We start from the raw sequence: 13409 nt of genomic DNA, 5'->3' as shown, positions 1-13409 counted from the left end.
ATACGATATAACATATACTGTATAGATGGAATGTGGATCCCAATACGATATAACATATACTGTATAGATGGTATGTGGATCCCAATACGATATAACATATACTGTATAGATGGAATGTGAATCCCATCAATCGCTTTTCTAATTTTTGATATCTCAATCCAAAAACAAAAATATATCAAAATTAAGAGATTAAATTTTTTTTTTGATTGAACTATAGTATTTTAATATCATTAACGAAGTCAAATGATCATATTTTAAGTCTTAGGGGAACCAAATAACAATTTATTAAAATTATGTCGCAATATACTTTTAACAATTAAACCACGCGATGCATTGATGTCAAGGTGATCTTTCATCTTGTCGTGTGAGATTTTCCATTATTTGCTAGAATGGAATGCTGGTCCATAGATCCGTGCACTGTTCCACAGGTCACTGAAATCGATCACGTTACATGAGATGGTTCTGTACCCAAATCTGAATTCCCCAGTTTTCCTTGACATGAACCCATGCCCATTATGTCACAGCGGCACTATCTGTGTCATATTCGTTATTTAGTGTAGAAATTAGTTTTGTACAGATAGGGGTAATAATGGGGAGACCAGGTACCGGATACTGCGTATGTAGCTAGCCTGACACACGACTTCAAATTGTCAACATAGAATTTGCGTGTGTTTATCCCTCTCTCACTCATCAGCGTTTTCTTTGGTGTTTCTGTACAAATACAAAAATGTAACATTGGGAACATGTCTACTAAAGATTTAATAATTTTCAGGCCCCCCCCCCCCCCCCCCCCCCAAAAAAAAACAACAAAACAAAATCGCTTATCCCTTCGGGTTGATGCTATCTAATTAGGTTGACGCTATACCTTCATGTTGACGGTATACCTTCATGTTGACGGTATACCTTCATGTTGACGCTATACCTTCAGAATGACGTTATACCTTCATGTTGACGTCATCCCTTCGGGTTGACGCTATCCCTTCATGTTGACGCTATCCCTTCATGTTGACTCTATTCTTTCAGGTTGACGCTATACCTTCATGTTGACGCTTTCACTTCAGGTTGACGTTATACCTTCAGGTTGACGCTATCCAATCAGGTTGACGCTATACCTTCATGTTGACGCTATCCCTTCAGGTTGACGCTATCCCTTCATGTTGACGCTATCCCTTCATGTTGACGCTATACCTTCATGTTGACGCTATACCTTCATGTTGACGCTATCCCTTCAGGTTGACGTTATACCTTCAGGTTGACGCTATTCCTTTAGGTTGACGCTTATCTAATCAGGTTGACGCTCTCCCTTCAGGTTGACGCTATCTCTCCAGGATCCGACCACATACATTATATATCTTATTGTATGGTTTTGTTATAAGGTGGTCTAGCGAAATCAAACGAGCTATCCCGTCACCTTTTCAGCGTTTGTCACTGCAGTAAAAACTTGTCTTAAACATTACCTAAAGCGATGGACCCGATCGGTTATTCAGTTTTGTTCAATTGTAACTAAGTTGTAATTAAGATGCTTTCACCATAGATAGATGTGAAAATGTTAATTTAAATATGCTTTCTGATTCTTCCTTCTAATAATTTTCTCGCAAAATATATGTGTGTGCGCACAAACCTCCCCAGAGCCTGGGTTTACTCATGTACACAGATTTTACCCGTGTACACAGACCGCACGTGAGCCTGGATTTACCCGTGTACACAGACCGCACGTGAGCCTGGTTTTACTCGTGAGCACAACCTCACTAGGGCCTAGTTTTTCCCGTCTACATAGATTTTACTCGTGTACACAGACCTCACCAGAGTTTTGTTTTACTCGTGTAAACAGACCTCACCAGAGCCTGGTTTTACTCGTGTACACAGACCTCACCAGAGCCTTGTTTTACCCGTTTACACAGACCTCACCAGAGCCTTGTTTTACTCGTGTACACAGACCTCACCAGAGCCTGGTTTTACTCGTGTACACAGACCTCACCAGAGCCTGGTTTTACCCGTTTACACAGACCTCACCAGAGCCTGGTTTTACCCGTGTGCACAGCCCTCACCAGAGTTTTGTTTTACTCGTGTAAACAGGCCACACCAGAGCCTTGTTTTACCCGTGTGCACAGCCCTCACCAGAGTTTTGTTTTACTCGTGTAAACAGGCCACACCAGAGCCTGGTTTTACTCGTGTAAACAGACCTCACCAGAGCCTGGTTTTACTCGTTTACACAGACCTCACCAGAGTTTTGTTTTACTCGTGTAAACAGACCACACCAGAGCCTTGTTTTACCCGTGGCCCGACCGCTGACAGCTGTTGTGATCTACCAAACGCATTAATTTACCATTCGCTATAAATCCATTTACGTTTAGCGCCGTGTCTTTGATTTATGTACACGTGCTCCTCCGTATACCATGTTTTCTGTAATATAGTTTAGAAGGGCGAGTTCTAATGGCATACACATGTCGGACAATCATAGACAATCATTTGCCGAGCGAAAACAAATTGAATCCGATGCTGAATTCCGGCCAGCATTGTTTGGCTATGTCAAACTGATTACAAAATACATCATAATTATCAGGGGCCCGGCTTACACTGGCTATTAGGTGTCGATAAAAGGCGAAATATGTACTGAGGTGTTAAAAGCTGGTAGGATATGTATCCAATATATATGAACAATGATCCTACTAACCATGCATTTCCATGTATTTTCTACACGTAATTGGTGTACATCGGCAGCGCGTGTGCACGTGAGACAACATAAATCTCCTAGTCCATCAGATGATGCTCTCGTGCTCTTGTGTACTAGTCTCGTCGTCTCAATAAATCTGCACAATTTGTGATGTAGCGTCTACTTGAAAAGATAAAAAGGGCGAATCGAAAATCCATGTAGAAAATGAAGACAATAATAAAGCATGTCACGAGCGGTCGTTACAGTACCGAAGTCGGAATTTTACCTTAGTAACCGCTGATTCGGCTAAAAAAATATCGCAATTGGCCCAACAAACAGACACTGTCTATCAACATAGCTGCATCTCGTTAACAGTATTACATATCGAATCATCAACGTTAACAATTTTCCGGGTAATGAAAGTTGTCCGTAGAAAGTTACACCCTGTACATATAGTAACAGGTAGTGACGCGTGACTGGGGAAATGTCGGGAGAGCCCCTCCTCCCCCATTAACACAAAATTACCTCCCTTTTTAAGACTTCATATTGAGGGTTTCTTTCTGTTAAATGATGAGTTGTGAGTTGAAAAATTGAGTTGCGTACATTTCTTGGCAAATGACAGTTGCGAAATGCGAATAGGGAATTGTGTTCCAAGTTGCTGTGTAATTTCAGCTTGTAACGTACACAATATATAACACGCCGTAATACTTTAATACCAATATTGAAAACAATAGCCTTGAAACAATGGGAAATAGCAAACATCAGAGACAAGTGTGATATTGCATATTTGTTTTCCTTTGTTAAGAAGTTGAAGCCAAACAAGCACCTTGGCGTGCAATACCCTACAAGTACAATATTGAATTTATAGACAGGTAATTTATAGACAGGTAATTTATAGACAGGTTATCTATAGACAAGTTATTTATAGACAAGTTATTTATAGACAGGTTATTTATAGACAGGCTATCTATAGACACGTTATTTATAGACAAGTTATTAATAGATAGGTTATTTCTAAACAGGTTATTTCCAAACAGTGTTTAATACTGCTCTAACCGTATACAAATGTATATTGTATAATGCTGTTGTGATTTTTGTTGACCTCTTGTTGCACACAATAGGGTGCCTGAGTGCTAATGAAGATGGTCAATAAAAAGCACAGAAATAAAAGTCGGCAATATGCTATAGTTTGAGGATATATATTTCAAAATACAAATATCAAATAGCACTTTTCCAAATAAATCGAGAGTTTGATACAGTAGAGTCAATATGATTTGAAAGCTGTTTCATCCTTCCAGGACTCGTAAGTGACGTTAGGCATAAAACGGTCATAGTTGGCGACCGAAAAAATCGAAATAGGTACAAGGAAATGTCACAATCATAATGGGGAGGTGCACATAACCCATAATTTCATAATTATTCCCAATATTAGATTTCAAAAGAACGTATATATGTGTACAAATTTATGTTAATTTGTCACATTCGGAAACGATATACTTGGCCTTGGAGGTCGACTTGACGTGCACATGTCCGTCATCGAACTGATTAGTTAACGAGTGCGTGAATAGGTTGAAATGGTGGACTAATCTCCCGATATGTTATATAAACACCGCGGGAGGTAGAGCTAATTAACACAATTAGTCATCTACACCAGTCTGATCAGGATGGCAGGTTCCATTGGACCATTCTCTCCATTTACCAAAGTATTGTTAGGTTAGCAGGCGGACAGTGTACTGATGACAACACCTTTGTATACAGATATGTACTTTCAATCAATTATTCAAACAGTTAACATTCAACGTAATGTGTGTAACATTATATTCTATGTTTAGTGATTATAATTATGAAGACATTTTCGTTTGTGTTAACCCGTTTGAAATGATTTCATTGTTTATAAAACTATAAAGTTGACAATGCGCTAATGACGGTACGACTTGCGTCCTCTGGGAGTTTTGGATATGTCGGGTTAGCGTCGTGATAAATGACCAGCAGACAGGGGTCAATTTTTGAACTGACCAGTCTTGTTTGTTCTGGTAATTATACATATAATTAATAGTCACTCGTGATGACATCTTTGTCAATTTAGGAGAAGATATCTGTCATCACTATAGACAAAATAAACAGGAGTCGGTGTGTGTCAGCGACCTTACATACAGATTCAATGTACAGCTTGACCTTTAGGGTTGACCTATTCGGACAGTGGCGCACTATAAACTATTGTACATATATCTCTCTAGGACGATCAAATTAACGACACATACGGTTTTATCATTTTCGTATATCCTTCAGGAAATTATTCCATAAAACAAAACCGTGTCAAAATAATATTTGAAAGTTCAACAGTTAAGAATGTATTATACATGTTTATCCTGCCACGCACACACTGATCGATAACTTCTGACGGATACACGTTTACTTTATCCGTCAACATGATTGCTTTATCCGTTTATCTCGTCGTCTCGGCTTTCCTAAGTCTCACCAAACTAAACCTTGTCTTGTTACTTCCAAGTGATCAGGAAATGCTAAAACTAGATCAGATCGCTCATTTACGGAAAGTATCGAATGTTCCCGATTGGAAAATGGATTCATTTTGTATGCCGTCATCTTATCTTCTTCTTTGAGAAGTATCGTTTCACAAAGCGTCGTAAGTTACGAACGTTCGTAAATATTTACGAAAAAGTTACGCGAAACTTACAGTGTACTACATTATGTGAGTTCGTAAGTCCGTTTCACAAAGGTGTTCGGTTTTTTTTCTTGTATCTTGAGTCAAAATCGTGCGTTCTCTCGGTAAACATATACTACTCTCTACATGTAACTTAGAGGTAAAAAAGGACGACACTTTTGAGGTGAAAATTGTACGCCGCTCCTATTCCCGAGTCCAGTACACAGACTATAAACTTTATTTTGTTCTACCACAACAACCGAATTATTGATAGAAGATCAAATTTTTCTGTTAAATTCAAATTTCATATTATTTATCATGCGGTAAAACAAACAGTAACAACGCAACGTTTACAGATTTTGCTCGCTGCTCACAGATATACGTAATGGTCTTTAAATTGACTGAATGTTGGCACAGTCTCCGAATATGCGTACATGACAATGAGAATTTTGCCGGCACCCCTCTCGACATTCAAAACTCGGTTTCCACCTCGAAACAATCGTTCACAAGGCATAGAAGTTCTCTTATCCTAATTTGTAATTGAGTACGACGTAATTTTTTTTTTCCAAAAGGGCATGCTTGCATACGATTTTGAATTGTTTTCGTAAGTTACGACGAAGGTTTTTGCGTAAATTACGAACGTTCTGACTAACGGCAAAAAGCGCCAGAATTGTAAAGAAAACAAATTACAACATGGACATGTAGTTAAATTGAAAAGTTACGTGACAAAGAGAAGCGGGTTTTACGTTATCAGGAAGTGATCGACTTAATAATATTGAAAGTTACGTTAACCATGATGCGTGAAACGTACAGTAATGTGAAACTAAGTTTTAGATATTTGCCCAAGTTATATAGTTCCTTTTTATTCTGAACAGTTAATAATTGAACCAATTTATGGCCGATTCCAGTAATATATACAGGATATTGAATAGTTTCCCGTTAATATGATATATATTTCACGAGTATGGCAGAATATCGATATTTTCACGGATGCGAAGCTCGATTGAAAAATATCGAAACATTCTGTCATACGAGTGAAATATTTGTTATATTAAACGGGAAACCATTCAATTTTCTTTTAATTGCATTATATTTGAAAACAAAATTGAAAACATCAAACTCATTACTCCCTGTCAACTTGACGTCGTCATTTTGAAAGGGCTGATTAACACAATTTAAGCATTTTCTGCTGTTATCGGAGAATCTGTGCATGAATAGCTAACGTCAAGTGAGTATTTTCTCAAAAGCTAGTCAGAATATTTCAGAAATACAGCAAAATAACCAATTTATCTATTTTCGCTTCCATTGAAAAATTCGGCAAGTTTCAATGAGGCGAATACAAAGGTTAGCTCTGATTGGTCAAAAACGGAAAAAAACTTATGTTTTCACTGCAAAAACTTATATTTTCACTGCTCATCGCTGCGTAATTGAGTAGACGATAATCGAAATTAAGAAATACACCGCCCGGAGATAAACATCTGGAATAGACTTTGCTAAATAATGGTGAAGAGTAAAAGAATCGATTAAAGATGTGAACAAAAAACACTTTAATGAGCCTTCCATAAACACGTTCATCGTTTGAATAAACATATCCGTTAAACACTGCTTAAACAAGTGCATAATTATGTTCTCATTATCTACGTGATGGCTCAACCAAACATTACCATAACTAGCAGAAAATAAAAGAATTCAAACTTTTCAACGCCAGTTACAGCTTCTGTGATTACATTCAACCATATCTTCATACACTGACTTAAGTATACAATTATCAGACTTCGTTGATTTAAGCCAGCATTTAATAGTTCGACACTTCCGTGTGGTATGCATATATAGGTAAACGACTCATATAACCTTTAGGTTCAAAGTCATGATTGACTGAGAGAATTCCGACATTCAATTCAATTCAATTCATTTATTGACTTTAGGTCTATGACCCAACAGTACATAAATTAATATACATGTATTTATATATGTATATATATATATATATGAATACAACATGTATTATAATAAAATTACAAAACGTAATTGACTGATTATAATTAAATACGGAAACCGATTAACCGATATATGTACTATATTATGAGGAATATTAATCAACCATATTGTCTACTGGCAACATCAGCAAAAAATACATTGTATTCCACTTAATCTTACAAGGGCTGCGCCCAATCACAGAATTGATACTAATTATAATACACTGTTACAGAATAAGGATTCTAGGAGAACTTTTATAACAGTTAGTCAGAGAGACATGGAAAAAAAGTATCAGATAATACCATTTGGTAAACACGACAGACGGACACCGGGAGGTTCAACAATTATAAGTACACTATTATGCAATAACGTGTTACATCAAAACTCAACACCTACACAAACCGAGTATATTTACACAATTCTGCAACTAAAAGCTTCTTTGATAAATCTTCCTAGCAAATTCAATTCTTTAAGACTATTTGTGTTCAGTAATTCTATTACTTTGAAGATTGAAGGTTTTTTCCAAAAATATTTCTTTATATATTTTCCTCTAAGAGTTGAATATTTTTGACATACGAGTAAAAAATGAAATTCACCCTCAACTTCTAAAGAATTACAGTTAATGCAATACCTATGACACCTGGGAATATTCCTATACCTTCCTGATTCTATAGCTAGATTGTGTGCTGAAAGTCTCAATTTTGTTATCATTTTTCTCAATTGACTTGGTAATGATTTGGTGAGGTAGAATTGCAGTGTTACTTTATTAACCATATGTTTGTATAGATCACATTTACTCGACATATGTAATGAGTTAAACAATGTCTGAGAGGCCTGGTCATTAATTCTTTCTTTTATAATAGGCATATAAACAATATCAGAAGGTAACTGACGTAACCATATATATCCAAATCCAAGTTCAAATAATTTGTGCTTCACATGCAAGAGCCAATTCTGTTTTGGATTCTCTTTCTCAATTTCCATGTAGAGCAAGTTGTAAGCCTCTCTTAGTATACAATTATCAGAATTCAACAATTTAAACCAAAATTTTAACATTCTTTTAAGTTGCATATTCTTCAGTGGGAGTCACCCAAGTTCGATATAAATCATAGCGTTACAGGTAGATTTTTTAACGCCCAGTAAGTTTTTACAAAATTCTAAATGTACCTTTTCAACTTCCAAAGCATTACGAGTACTCCATACTTCACAGGCATAGCAAAGAATACTGCTAATATAAGTATCAAACAAATGCAACATAGTTTTTACATTTAAGTTCAAATTATTACACTTTGAACGTAGGGCAAAAAGAGCTTTACGACCTTGTTCGGCTAAATGCTTAGACATAAAATTAAATTTATTATTAAACTTAAGAAGAAATCCTAAATAACAGAACTGGTCTACCACTGAGATATTTATACCGTTATATGTCCATGTTTCGTTATCTTTGACTTTACCGCCCTTCCGAAAAACTACGATTTTTGTTTTATCTGTATTAACTGTCATTTTCCATTTATCTGAGTAAGACCTTAAATTATCCAAAAGGCTTTGCAATCCCTCGACTGATTCGGAAATCAGTACAAGATCATCTGCATACAACAGGAGAAAGAGACTCAGTTCTCCGAAATCGTAACTTGGGGCCTCGTTTTCAATAAAGTAGTTTTCAAAATCATTAATGAACAGGGAAAAAAGTAATGGTGATAAAATTTCCCCTTGAAATAAACCGACCTCATTTGAGAAGAAATCTGAGCATTTCCTGTTTAGCAAGACACATGATTTTACTGAATTATATAGAGATTTCACTGTTTTTAAGAAATTACCCCGTTTACCCAATTTAGAAATTTTATACCACAGGCTTACTCTGTCTACATAGTCGAATGCTTTCCGAAAATCAACAAAACAGCAATAAAGGCGTTTTTTCTTTGAAAGCGTTTTTGTAATTATAGTTTGCAACGCAAATATAGCATCGATAGTACTAACCCCTGGTCGGAAACCAAATTGTGCATCCGTTAAAAGATCGTAAGTTATACAAATATCCATCAATCTCTTGTTTAGAATAGAGGTAAACAATTTGCAAAGACAACTTATAAGACTGATGCCACGGAAATTATTGGGATCTGAACGATCACCTTTCTTATGTACCGGTACCACTACAGCTTTTGACCATTCAGACGGAAAACATCCAGAATTTAAAATATTATTGAACAAAATTTGCAACATGGGAAGAAACATTTGCTTACCGTCAATAAAACCTTCATTTAACAGACATTCGTTACCATGCGACTTCCCACGTTTGAGGTTATTGATAGCTGTTACAATTTCTTCTCTGGTAATAACTGAATCTAAATCTTCATATATTACAGGATAATCAACTAAAAGTACATCATCATCATCGAGAGAATTACCAGTGCGATCAACATTGTTAGCTATGTCCTGGAAGTGATCAAACAATTGATTTATCGGCATCTGCGGCGAGTTTTTACGTTTGCTTTTGCTGAATTTTATGTAAAAATATTTTGGGTTGTGTTTTCGCAAGTATTCTAACATATCGCCTTCGTACAACATGTATTGTTTTTTCAATCTTTTTTCCAAAATTTTATATCGTCTTTTTTTGTTAACTAAAGCCGTGTGCGTTGCTGCATTCTTATTCTTATTGAACGTGTGTAGAGCAGATAAATATTGTTTACGCAATAATTTTATTTCGCCGTTGAACCAGGGCTTATCTTCAATTGTTTGATCATTTGGATACACAGACCTATTGTCTACATACTTCTTACAGGAAGCAGACACTGTCTTTTTCATAAAAAAAGGGTTCCATAATACATTGTATACATAAAATCTAAGATGTACATGTAGGAGCAGGTAATTAATATGATAAACATAATTCACTCGTGGGCCTGCTCCGTCGTATCAAACCTTTGTAAGAAATATTTTCGTTTATGACGATTGTAAATACTTAATACTGATTGGAAGGATCACTTCCATTGTCTTTTTGGAAATTGATAGCTTAATTTGTTTCTTGAATTAAAAAAAAAAATCAATAAATTAATAATAATAATAAAAATAACATAGAAGTAAAACATAAACTATCCCCGTAATTTTTTTTCTACTGTCATATTTTCAAAATGTCATTTTCCGTTGCTTTGCAGATTGCAGCTCAGGATATCTAATAAGAAACATGTAATAACATTGTCTCACTCATTCAGTGGGAATTATTGAAAGGAAAAATTGGCCGAAAAAAAGTTTTCCCCGAAAATAACAACGAATGTCTGTTAAAAACTCATGTTACATTTTGTAAGTAGATTTTGAAGCCCGTATCGTAAACAAAAGTGCAGCAACGTATTTTGTTTTATATAAAAACTGTTCAAACACTAACCTTTCTATATCTGTTATAAATTGCTTTCAATCATGTTATTTGGAACTTAATTCTTTCAAAACATCTTTTTAGTATGTTGTTTTTCGAACTTTGAGAGACAGATGCGATATGATGTCTGCTCACTGTAACTGGTACAATTGTCTCAATACAATAATACAATGAAACAATGTTCACACTTTATATTAACGACTCTTGTTGGTCCGATTAGAAGAAGAACTCAAAGATTCTTAATGCGGGAGGAAGACGGAGTATCCGGAGGTTGGACAGGTGCTCGTGGCGTCAACCATTTTAACGTCAATCGGCATCATGGTCGCCATGGTGATCACGTGGCGATATATATATATATCTACTGCGTCATCCGGCTACCCGTATCAAAACCCGATACAAATGTGTAATGTACATACATTGATAACCGATATAATTTATTATTGTGTATAGCCTTATAGTATCGATATGATGTGGTATCATTATACATTACCGTGATTTGTCACCGACAGTTAACGAAGGCAAATTAGAGCATGTCTCCAGTAGGACTATCACTTAAACAATGATAGGAAAAAAACAGATAGAAAAACAAATCTATCAAATACAATTAAAACACAACGTCCCTTTCGGGAGATTTTAAAACAAACAATTCAGCAGTAAAACGATAAGAACAAAATAAATTGATCAAATCAAATCAAATGAGGATGGGATTGATTCCCCCAGGGTAGGTTGGTGTAAATGTTTAGGGATGTTATAATTGTAGCAGTATATTCAGTATTTGATGGACAATAGCTATCGCCTGATTCCATGGGAGTTCAAAGCGACAGTTAAATGTACCAGGTACCAAAGTTTGCGAACATAAACCAAGTTTGTAGAAATTAAGACATAGAGCCCAAGGCCTTGTCGGTGATTAGCGCTCGGTATTACTCAAGGACTGTTGGCGATTAGACTGCTTATTTGTCCCTAGTTCTGTATTCAAGGACAAACGTTGTCGTCGTAATTATTGTCTGTTTTCTCTAATCATGATGTAACATCCATTTCTCTTTACTACTCCGATAACTTATGTTCATATTCGGTTTTAATCACGTCACGTAGCAGCCAATCACAATTCGAGAGCCATGTCTACGGGCGTTAAGGTGGATACACTACGTAGGTGGGAATGGTGATACTATTTTTTTTCGAACATTGTTCTGAAAAGTTCGTATATATAATTTTCAATTTAATCTTATTTTTTTTAGTTTAGCAGTTTTAATAACATGTTTGCTGTAACAACAGTAAATGACTGCAGTGCAGCAAATGCTCCACGCTAGGCAAAGTGTTATATAGGATATCTAATGGTGTCTTTAGTATTGAGAGTGTGCCTAATATCCTTCACGAGTGAAAATACCGAAATATTACACAGGTGAAATACATTCTGTTACCGAAATATTACACTGTTGAAATACATTCTTTTACCAAAATATAACACAGGTGAAATACATTCTGTTACCGAAATATTACACAGGTGAAATACATTCTGTTACCGAAATATTACACAGTTGAAATACATTCTGTTACCAAAATATAACACAGGTGAAATACATTCTGTTACCGAAATATTACACAGGTGAAATACATTCTGTTACCAAAATATTACACTGTTGAAATACATTCTGTTACCAAAATATTACACTAGTAAAATACATACTGTTTACCGAAATATTACACTGTTGAAAAATATTCTGTTACCAAAATATAACACTGTTGAAATACATTCTGTTTACCAAAATATTACACTGTTGAAATACATTCTGTTTACCAAAATATTACACTGTTGAAATACATTCTGTTTGCCAAAATATTACACAGGTGAAATACATTCTGTTTACCAAAATATCACACTGGTGAAATACATTCTGTTTACCAAAATATTACACTGGTAAAATACATTCTGTTTACCAAAATATTACAGTGGTGAAATATATTCTGTTTATCAAAATATTACACAGGTGAAATACATTCTATTTACGAAATTATTACACTGGTGAAATACATAGAGGATATCTAACAGTGTCTTCAGTAATACCAAATATATTTCACGAGTGGGGCTAATATTTTGATATTTTTCACGAGTGCGCAGCACGAGTGAAAAATATTTAAATATTAGCCACACGATTGAAATATATTTGGTATTACTGAAGAAACTGTTAGATATTCTGTTTATTACATTTTTTATCAACAAAAACCCTACCCCGTATGCTAACTAGGACTACAGCGATAATTAGTAAACAAAAAAAGTAGTTTCCCCTGTCGAGGTGCTGAGATATATGTCGGGCTTTCTGATTGGTCAATTATTTTGGTATTTTCTAATCATTAATTTGATTGTTCAAATCAGCAAAAGTGATAGTTTTCACTTCTGAAAAATATGATATTCTTCACGAGTGAAAAATATCACTTTTATAGAATGAATAATTTTTGATATTTCACTGGTAAAAATGTAATAAATTCTGTTTACCAAAATATTACACCGTCAAATACATTCTGTTACCAAAATATTACACAGGTGAAATGCATTCTGTTACCAAAATATTACACCGGTGAAATACATTCTGTTTACCGAAATATTACACAGGTGAAATACATTCTGTTACCAAAATATTACACAGGTGAAATACATTCTGTTTACCAAAATATTACACAGGTGAAATACATTCTGTTACCAAAATATTACACAGGTAAAATATATTCTGTTACCAAAATATTACACTGGTGAAATGCAT

The sequence above is a fragment of the Pecten maximus genome, chromosome 12 (genome assembly GCF_902652985.1).
Source record: "Pecten maximus chromosome 12, xPecMax1.1, whole genome shotgun sequence".
NCBI classification, from domain to species: Eukaryota; Metazoa; Mollusca; class Bivalvia; order Pectinida; family Pectinidae; genus Pecten; species Pecten maximus.
Note: the sequence above shows the minus strand (reverse complement) of the source record.